Below are 10,750 nucleotides of genomic sequence, written 5' to 3'. Positions count from 1 at the left end.
AAATGATTTTTAAAAAAGACATAACCAAAAGGTGAATACTGGTTTTCTATGAATGGGAGAATGATTTTTATTTGGGTGGTAGGGGTGAGTGCACAGGGGGCCCTAGGGACAGGATCTAAGTTGGTTTTGTAAATAGAAAGAAAAGAATCAAATATTATTTTTTAAAGGGAAAGAATAAAATAAAACGAAGGAATGAGGAAGAAAAAGGGATGAGGAACTACCACTGGGCTGCTCCCAGTGTGGACTCCTATACCCTATTTCTGTTCAAAGGGCTGGAGTGAGAGAGATCAGGAATCTGAACAGGAGAATTCCACCCCTTCCAGAGCCTCCTTAACTGAGAGGTTTAGAATGGTTTGAGTGAAGAAATAAGATGGAGCAGCATTTGAGAAGGTGAAGAAAGAACTGGAGGGGTTATACCCACACATCTGACCATATTTCCTCCATCACCCAACACTCCGAGGGCACAGAAGAGAAATTGAAACCACTGAAAGAAGAACTGGACATCCGCATCTTCCCTCTCAAACCGCAAACTTGGGAATAGTTCCCTGTGCTCCCAGTGACTGTCATTGCTGGTAAGTGGAGCCTTAGAATTGCTGGTGAATGCAGCCCCCCACTAGGCGACTAAGGACAGGCCAATCTGAGTGGTGCCCCATGCAGGGAAGTTTTTAAAAACAATAACAAACACCTTCAAGGGTAAGTCCTTCAGGAAACTTTCCTCTGACCATGAAAAACAGAAATCCTTCTAAAAGAAAACTTTCCTCTGGATTTAAACTTCTTTCTGAGTCCGACCCCTGGCCCCACTCAGGTCCATGGGGAATCAGGGGAGAGATTAAAATTGCCCCCAAAGCAGACGGATCCAGCTGAGCAGAGAGCAGAGGGTTTGGGGTGGGGGGGGGCGGGTGGTGGTGAATGCTGAGCTTGGTCTGCCATGGAAAGCTGTTGGCTTTTCTACAGGAAACAGCAAAGTCAATATCAAAAGGGAATGGCTTCAGGGGGCCAACCTAGACCAGAGGAGAGTCTCCAGGAGCCAGAGCATAGGAGAGTTCACTAAGAGGCAGGTCCCAAGCAGCTTTAAACAGATTAAGCATGGGAGTGGGGGGCTCTTCAGGGCTTTCAGGCTCCACGTAAGGGATGAGCCTGGATGATCACAATAGTCTTTTCCAGCTCTGAGAGCCAGTGAAACCCATCCCACTCTCCTCTCAAAGGCCAGAACTGTGTTCGTTAGCCTCCCATATTTTGGGGGTGTCAGCAGAATGCTCTGAGTCAAGGAGCCTAGAACCGGAGCCACTCAGATTTAGAATCCGAAGTAACAGGAGGGATTGAAACTGGGGTTAGATACTCGCTGGGATTGTTTTGGGGCATTGAGGCAGAGGGAAAAATGGTAATGCTGCGTCTCCTTCCCTTTACGGATTTCAGGAATGATGCAGACAATCTCCCTCTAAGTCTCTAAAAGGGAAAGACACTAAGTTACCTGGGCTAGGCTGTGAAATGCCTGGAGCAAGAAGGTGATTATGCCGCTGTGACTACCAGGGATTCTACTCTGGAGCTGACGCCTGAGGGGTGGGGTGGAGAGTGGAGAGAGACAGCCAGAGGCAACAGAGCTCCCAGCTCCACAGCCCCACCGAGATCTCCCACCAACTAGTCAATGAGAGGCTGTGTGCTCGAGTGGAGAAATTGTGGGCTCTGCAATCACAGACCCAGTGTGTCACTGACTATGCATCCAGGCATTCAGTTCTCATTCCACCAACATTTAGTAAGTAACAGTTAGGAATCAGGCTTGGTGCTAGGATGTAGTAACTTCATGCCTGCAAGCAAGTCATTTAATCTCAGAGTCTCAAGTTTTATGCAGAAAGCTTGTTGGGAAGAATGCAGGCTACTGCATAAGTAATACACTTAGGAGGAGAATCTCAACGCATGTTTGTTCATTCTGTCTTATGTACAGAATCCTAAATGAGATACTGGTAGAGGATAGAGAACATACAAGGTACATCCTCTGCCCTCGTGGAGGTTACAGTCTTGTCAGGGAAATAGAAAGTGGTGCAAAAATAGGATTCAGCAACATGTCTGAAAGTGTGAAATATCAAGGCTACAAACCAACTCCAGAGGTCATAAATGATCAGAGTTCAGTGGTATAAACCCAAGGAAACTGGGCAGAGTAAGGAAGATCTGAGCGGGGTTTTTGAAGCCAGCATGCTGGTGACAGTGAATGATAATTACTTGTTTCTGTGCTATATACTTAGTGGCTTACAAAGCACTTTCACAGACATCATCAGGTTTTTTGTTTTTTTGTTTTGAATGTCATCTTCAGGTTTGATTCTCACAAGTACCTCTAAGGTAGGCAGGGGCCGCCTCCTCTTACGGAGCGGGTAACTTGCCGAAGATGGCGGAGACTGAGCCCTCTCATCTGGGTGTGCTCAGAGCCCTGCCGTCCCTGCCTGGCAGCAGAAGCCAGGGCTGGGCTCTCACTAAATCAGTGCTGCACCTTGGTGATGTGTTATTGCAGAGGCAGCAGGCCTGGGCAGAGCACAGATCAGGAGGCTGAGGAGCTCAAAGGGGATTTGGTTGCTGCTGTGACTCCACAACCTTCAGAGTGGGGAAAACAGAGGAGTTAAGGGAGGGGCAATAGGGCGCAAGGGAAGAGGCTCCAAGGTCTTGCTCCCATTTTCCTGTAGCACTAGCTCTAGGCTGCAAGCCAGGAATAAAAGGAGGAGGAGTCTTCTATACCCACCAGCAAGTGCTCTCACACTATTTACTCAATCAAAGGCCAGGAGGGCCAAACAAGAGGGAAAACACTAGAACTGCAGCAAGAAAGGATGGGAGTCAGACTACAGGAGGGTTCCTTGGGCATCTGCGGTAAGGTGTAAAATCTCTAACCTCCCTTCCCTAAGTGTCCCCCCAAACTCTCTAAGTTCAGTGCAATACAGCCCAGGGATAAGGGATGGGTGAGATGACTTGTGGTAGGCCCCATCTTGGGGATTTCATGTTGGGGATCCTGCTGGCTGAGCAGCTTTTCCCATTCTGCAAAGGGTGGCCTAAAATGTGCCAGGAGCTGTGGGGGACAGGCTGGGCTTAGAGTGACTTTGAGATAGGATTTACTAGTACCTGGGTATGTGTGTGTCTGGGGGGTGAGGGGAGTGATACTAATTTAAGTGGCTATGAAGCCATTCTCACGGTCCTGATGCAATGCTCAAGATAATAAGTAAGTGAGTAATTAGTCATTAGATTGTGAACTAACCTCTTGCCTCAGGCTATGGTACCACTTTTGCACAATCTGTCCCCAGGCCTGTGGGAAATAGAGGCACAGGACTGAATCCAGGTATTTGGGCCACCAGCCCCCAAACTCTGTAGCTCCAGAGAACAGACAGATTTGGTGGGAAAGCCCCTCCCCCACCACTGGGCCCCAAGGCCAGGAAAGGGAGCAGAAACAAGCCACAGAATCTGTAGCCTAGATTTTGTTTGTTTGTTTGTTTATTTGTTTTTCTTAATGAATTAATTTCAGACTCCCTCTCAGGGCTGCCATGTACAGTTGTACATGTTAGTGACTGAGTACTGTCTAGCCATGTTGGCCAAAAGATGCCTCCTTCGTTCAGTGAGAAGTGAAGAGATAGAACGTGAGAACATCCGTCCCCCTGCCTGTCCAGAGCTGATGGTCCAGCAGGTGAAACAGCAGTGAGCAAGCAGTCACCCCGCAGTGCTTAACAGGTGGGTGGACAGGACATGCAGAGATATCTGGTCTGGATTTGGAGCAGTCAGGCAAAGTTTTCCCTCCACCTCCCTTCCTGTCATGACAGCCTTTCTTGACACTCCTTCTATTTGTATATTTTCCTACCTTTTTTCTTCTTCTCCATCCCCAGTTACTCTTTATTGTTCAACTCTATTGTCTCCTAAACTTTATTTGGTTTTTCTTTTCTTTACTTTTCATTTTAGAGTGCCTCCCAGGGCTGCCATGTACAGTTAGTTGCACATGTGTTCACCTCACAAGCACAACCAAGCAAGGCTCTGGGCTGCATCTACCTTTTTCTAATTTTTATAAAAGCGCTGTATGGGCTGGCAGTAGCCCTGGAACGTTTGGTGTACCAGGCACTGTGCCTGGCACTGAGAAATACTTCCTGTCTCTCCGTTCCTCTACTCAGTTCTCTCTTCTTCTCTTACCCCTGTTTTTATCCTATCCACACCCAGAGTAGGCTCTCTAGCGAGTTGGTAGCGCGCAAAGATCATGGATTCTGAAGTTAGACAGACTTGGGCCTGCTGGCCAACTCTGCCCTTACTAGCGGTAAACTTGGGGCAAATGACTTAACTTTGCTGAGCCTAGATTGCCCTCTGTAGAGTGGGGATAATAGTTCCCATCCCATAGGCTTGTGTGAGAAGCAGAGTGCTTAGCTTAGTGCCTGGCTCAGAACAGTCAATAATCACTGCTCCTTTTCTCCCGTCCTCTGCCCCCCACCCCTAGCGCAAGACCATTGCCAGGTTCTGTTGCGTAGCCCTGCCAGTCTGTGTCTGAGTCCCCACTGCATCAAAATAGCAGTCCCTTGTGTGTAAATGACACCATTTGCAAATCACTTGCACAGACACCTCCAATTTGCCTTTCACCACTGAGTAGTGGACAGGAAAGATGTCAGTTCTGTGTTTTATAGAATGGGGATACAGCACTGGAGAGGTGACTTACCAAGGGCCTTGTGGCTACAGAGTGACAGAGCTGGACTAGAGCCCAAGTCCATTCACTTTATGCTGAGCTCCCCAGGGGCCACACAGGGGTTTCTAGAATTTCACCAACACCTTCTGAAAATAAAAACAGGGAGAGGCAGGTGCCACCTGAAATCCACACATTCAAAACCTGTCCTCCATCTTCCCAGCCCTGAGCAGATGAGCAGCAGAAGAGACAAGGACCAGGAAGAGCTGTTGCACTGGCCTTGGCAGGAAGCAGACCACTGTCTCCATCTAAACGACACAGGAAGGCTGGGCCCTATCAGAGAGATGCTGAGATCAGACCACAAGCAGGGTGTGATGGGAGCTTGTGATGTGCGCCTGTGATAACATCTCCAAGTCCTTCCTCCCCTCACTCACATCTCCTAGATTGTGTATAACATCCTAGCGATAGAGGCCTCCAGTCCCTCTAACTCTGCATGAGACGTGCTATGCATAGGTTATCTCAGAGTCACTCAGCCACTTTGGGCCCAGCTCACCATTAGTGTAATGGGCAGGCTCACTCTGTCCGTTGGGACCGTGTGGACACAAAGATCATAGCTCATTCCCATGAACGCTCCTTCCTGGGCTTTATGATTTCAAAGTGGTTTCACGTACAGTGTGTCATTTGGTCCTCCCAATGACCTTGGGAGACAGGTATTACTAAAGGAGGGAAATGTAAACTTAAAGAAGTAGGAAGGGACTTGCTAGGGGCACATGGCCACTAAGTTTTGGAGCCTGGCCTTGAGCTCTAGTCCTCTGACCACATCTACTTCTAAGGGAGGTGACCCAAGGGGACAGAGGCTGCGGGGTGCTGGGACCTGAGCACATGGGAGATAGAACAATACTCTGCCTCTGCTCCCTGAGAAGCCTTTGGTAAAACAGGACTTTTTCTTCCTTACAGGGAGTGGGGCAGTGGTGGGGTCTTGGCCCCGACCTTCTGGACTTCCTAGAGATGGTGGAGAAAGGACTGGGAGAAGGAAGGCAGCATTGGAATGGCAAACCTCTGAACTGTGCCCTTACCCTGCGCTTAGGACAGCAGCTGGTGGCCCATCACGGCTTTCTGTTCATCCCCAGCACCCTGGCTTTGCATTTGCATTTTGATTCTTGTCCCTTCCTTCCACACCCTCAGGACTGTGTGCAGGTATCCCCATCTCCAGGGTCACACAGTAACCTCCAGGGATCTCATGGGCTCCATTGGCTGGCGTCTCTGCCACACGAAAGGAGAGCCTGTCAAGGTGATTATAATCTCCCCAGAGAGACAGGCCTATCATTAGGAGCAGACTTTCCACTTCCTCAAAGCAGCTAGCTCTCCTGTTTTTTTCTAATAAGACTACCAGGGCTCTGGCACGCTGCCTCCTATATGGGGCCTGCAGTGTGGATGTGGAACAGCCTCTGGGAGGAGAGAGGGTACCTAGGGCTCCTCCCTTGGGTAGGTCATTGAGAGCTGATGTCCCAGGGAGATTAAGCCACTCTAACCACCCCACCTCACACCTTCTAGAAAAAACTAAGGGAAAAGAGAGGTTAGATGAGCTGCAACAGGGAATAGGGCTCCTGTAGGAGAACACTCTGGGGGCTTCTTCCCCAAAAGGCTTAGCAGGGGTGCAGCTCTTCTCAGTCTCTCTCTGGACTCCAGGAGGCTGGCACTGTGTCTGTGGCCAAGAGTGAAAACAGGGCCTCCCAAAGCATACAGCAGAGAGCCTGAAGAGGACGCGTACCAGAGGCCACGCTGTCCTTCCGCTTGCCACCAACAGCCTCTAAGACAAGGCCTTCCATTTTTTAAAATAAACCAGGGGTCTGCACATTTTTTTTCTATAAAGGGCCAAATCGTAAATATTTTCGGGGCCACACAGTCTCTGTCACAACTGTTCAACTCTGCCCTTGCAGCACAAAAGGAGGCACACAACACACAAATGAAAGAGCGTGGCTGTGTTCCAAAAATCTTTACTGGTGGACACTGAAATTTGAATTTCATACAATTTCACATGTCACGAAATAGTCTTCTTTTGATGTTTTTTTCCAACCACTTAAAAATGTGAAAACCCTCATCACTCGTGGGCCATGCAAAAACTGTCAGTAGCCTGGAATTGGCCTGCAGGTGGTGGTTTTCTGTTTATTCCTCCATCAGAGTTGCCTTGTGTTTCAGCCTCCTTAAATAAAAAGAACGATAAAGTTGATTAAAGGAGTGGAGAAGAAAGTGATGTGTAATAGCACCCAGGCTCTATTTTACCATCTTTGGTAACCCTGTAGATTTGTTTTTAAACCAGTGCTTATTCCATATTTATTTTGTGCTTTCACATAATTCTCTCATCCTCCCCACAATCTCATGAAGCCATCCAGAAGTACTTCTATTTGACATATGAGGAAAACTAAATTCAAAGAGGTAAAGTGACTTGTGTGGGGCTGCACAGTTAACATATAGCAAAGCTGAGATACAAACCCGTCTTTGGTTTTCGTCTCTGTGGCTAGCATTCTGCTCTCATTATGGGCGCTTTCTGCCGACTGCAACTTCAGGGGGATTCATTAGCATCCAACACAATGCAGGGTAAGCCCCATTCAGATGCTGGAGACACACCTGTAAATGGGACAGGCAAGGTCCCTACGTCTTGAAGTATACATTTCAGTAGGGAAACCACACAGTCTCATAACTAAATAACTTCAGATGTCTATGAAGGAAGAAAAAGAAGATGATGAGTCAGAGGGCCTTGTGGGAGGAGTTGGGGAGGGAGAGCAAGGAAGAAAGGACCCTCTGAGGAGGTGAGAGTTGAGTTGGATCCTGAAAATTAAGGAGGAGCCCATCTCAGGAACATCTGAGAGGAAAGCACTAGGAAAATGGAACAGCAGATGCAAAGGCCCTGAGGCAGGACCAGCTGGTAAGATAGGTGAGTGCCAGGAATGGAAAGAAAGCCAGAGCAAGATAAGGACCAGAGATGGGGTTGGATAAGTGAGCAGAAACCAGACTGTGAATTTTATTCTTGTGCAACAGGAAGACACTAGAAGGAGTCAAGCCTCTTGATCTAATTTATTTATTTTTTTAATTTTATTAAAATATAGCTAACGTACAATATTATAACAGTTGCAGGTGTACACCATAGTTATTCAATGTGTGTATACCTAAAGAAGTGATCACCATGATAAGGCCAGCAGCCATCTGACACCATACCACATGATCACAATATTATTGACTAGATTTCCCATGCTGTACATTATATCCCCATGACTTATTTGTTTTATACCTGGAAATTTGAACTTCTTATTCACCTTCACCTTTTTACCTCCCCCCCTTTAAAAATTTTCAACTACAGTTGCCATTCAATATTGTTTTAAATGAATTGCAGATGTACATCATAGTGGTGAGACATTTACATAACTTAAGAAGTGACCCCCTGACTAGTACCCACCTGGCACTATACATAATTTTTACCATATTATTGATTATATTCCCTGTGCTTTACATTCCCATGGCTTGATGGCTTGTACTTCTTAATCCCTTCTCCTTTTTCACCCCAACTCCCACCCCTCCCATCTGACAACCATCAACTTGTTCTCTGTATCTATGAGTCTCTTTCCATTTTGTTTGTTGATTTATTTTGTTTTTTAGATTCCACATACAGTGGTACCTCGGTTTTCGAACGTAATCCATTCCAGAAGACGGTTCGAGTTCTGAAACGTTCGAAAACTGAGGCATGGTTTCCCCATAGAAAGTAATGCCAAATTGATTAATCCGTTCCAGACCTTTAAAATCAACCCCGAAAACTGCAAATTTAGCATGAATTTTACTATCTAATGATACCATAGATCCATAAAATTTACGGCGTTCGGAAACTGAAATGTTCATCAACGGAGACGTTTGAAAACCGAGGTACCACTGTATAAGTGAAATCACATGGTATTTGTCTTTCTCTGTCTGACTTATTTCACTTACCATAATACCTCCCAGGTCCACTCATGTTGTTGCAAATGGTAAAATTTCATTCCTTTTTATGGCCGAGTATTATTCCATTGGATATATGTACCACATCTTCTTTATCCAATCATCTATTGATGGGCACTTATGTTGCTTCCATATCTTGGCTATTGTAAATAGTGCTGCAATAAACATAGAGGTGCATATATCTTTTCAAACTGGATTTCTTTAGATAAATACCCAGAAGTGGAATTGCTGAGTCATAAGGTAGTTCTACGAGTATTTTTAATTTTTTGAGGAATCTCCATACTAGTTTCTGTAGTGGCTGCACCAATTTGCAATCCTACCATCAGTGCACAAGGGTTCTCTTTTCTCTACATCCTCACTAAAATTTGTTGTTTGTTGATTTATTGATGATGAGCATTCTGACAGGTGTGAGGTGATATCTCATTGTGGTTTTGCATTTCTTTTTTTTTTTTAAGATTTTTTTATTATTGGGGAAGGGGAGCAGGACTTATTGGGGAACAGTATGTACTTCCAGGACTTTTTCCAAGTCAAGTTGTTGTCCTTTCCATCTTAGCTGTGGAGGGCGCAGCTCAGCTCCAGGTCCAGTTGCTGTTGTTATTTGCAGGGGGCGCAGCCCACCATCCCTTGTGGGAGTTGAGGAATCGAACCAGCAACTTTGTGGTTGAGAGCCCACTGGCCCATGTGGGAATCGAACCGGCAGCCTTTGGAGTTAGGAGCACGGAGCTCCAACCGCCTGAGCCACCGGGCCGGCCCGTGGTTTTGCATTTCTGATGATGACTGATGGTGAGCATCTTTTCATAGCATGTCTGTTGGCCATCTGTATGTCCTCTCTGGAGAAATGTCTATACAGTTCCTCTATCCATTTTTTAAAATTAGATTGTTAGATTTTTTGGTGTTAAGCTGCATGAGTTTTTGTTTGTTTTGTTTTGTTTTGCTGCATGAGTTCTTTATAAATTTTGTATATTAATTTGTTGTTAGATGTATCATTGGTGAATATCTTATCCCATTCAGTAAGTTGTCTTTTCATTTTGTTGAAGGTATCCTTTGCTGTGAAAAAACTTTTTAGTTTGGTGTAGTCCCATTTATTGATTTTTTCTTTTGTTTCTCTTGCTCAAGGTGACATATCAGAAAAAATATTACTAAGAGCAATGTAAGAGAGTTTAATGTCTATGTTTTCTTCTAGGAGTTTTATGGTTTCAGGTCTTCATTTAAATCTTTAATCAATTTTGAGTTTATTCTTGTATATGGTATAAGAAGGTAGTCTAGTTTCGTTTTTTGTTTTGTTTTGTTTTTTTTTGCATGTGTCTGCCCAGTTTTGCTAACACCGTTTATTGAAGCGGCTATCTTTACCCCATTGTATATTCTTGCCTCCTTTGTCGTAGATTAATTGACCATATAGGCTTCGGTTTATTTCTGGGCTCTCTATTCTGTTCCATTCACCTATGTGTCTGTTTTTATGCCAGTACCAGGCTCTTTTGATGACTATAGCCTTGTAATATAGCTTAATATCAGGCATTGTGATACCTCCAACTTTGTTCTTCTTTCTCAAGATTGTTGTGGCTATTCAGGGTCTTTTATGGCTCCATATAAATTTTAAGATTATTTGTTCTAGTTCTGTGAAACATGCCATTGGTATTTTGATAGGGATTGCATTGAATCTATAGGTTGCTTTAGACAGTATGGACATTTTAACAATGTTAGTTCTTCCTATCCATGAACATGATATATGCTACCATTAATTTGTATTTTCTTCAATTTTTTTCTTCAGTGTCTTATAATTTTTCAAGTACAAGTCTTGTACTGCTTTGGTTAAATTTATTCCTAGGTATTTCATTTTATTTTTTAATGCAATTGTAAATGGGATTGTTTTCTTAATTTATCTTCCTGATAGTTTGTTATTGTGTATAAAAATGCAACTGATTTCTTTCTTTTTCCTTTTTAATTTTATTGGGTAACAATGTGTTTTTTCCAGGACCCATCAGCTCCAAGTCCAGTTGCCGTTTTCAATCTAGTTGCAGGGGGTGCAGACCACCATCCCATGTGGGAATTGAAACATCTGGTCACCCACCAGCAGCTCAGCGGCAGCTCAGCTCAAGTCATTGTCTTCGATCTAATAGTGGAGGGCTCAGCTCA

At 45.0% G+C, this 10,750-nt stretch overlaps 1 long non-coding RNA gene across 3 annotated transcripts; it reads left to right on the top strand.

The window, feature by feature from the left end:
• Positions 1–2,768: 2,768 nt before the first annotated feature.
• LOC117015022 (uncharacterized) lies at positions 2,769–9,266 on the top strand. Of its 3 annotated transcripts, none has more exons than XR_004421667.1 (5): positions 2,769–2,853; positions 3,512–3,702; positions 4,854–4,999; positions 5,588–5,921; positions 9,222–9,266. It is a non-coding gene; the product is annotated as an uncharacterized LOC117015022 (long non-coding RNA). The 3 variants fall into 3 exon arrangements; XR_004421665.1 differs by having other exon boundaries at positions 2,771–2,853; positions 3,500–3,702; XR_004421666.1 differs by lacking the exon at positions 4,854–4,999 and having other exon boundaries at positions 2,771–2,853; positions 3,500–3,702.
• Positions 9,267–10,750: the final 1,484 nt, after the last annotated feature.

Source organism: Rhinolophus ferrumequinum, chromosome 22 (genome assembly GCF_004115265.2).
Source record: "Rhinolophus ferrumequinum isolate MPI-CBG mRhiFer1 chromosome 22, mRhiFer1_v1.p, whole genome shotgun sequence".
In the NCBI taxonomy this organism is placed as follows: Eukaryota; Metazoa; Chordata; class Mammalia; order Chiroptera; family Rhinolophidae; genus Rhinolophus; species Rhinolophus ferrumequinum.
This window is presented reverse-complemented; position numbering and strand designations above follow the sequence as displayed.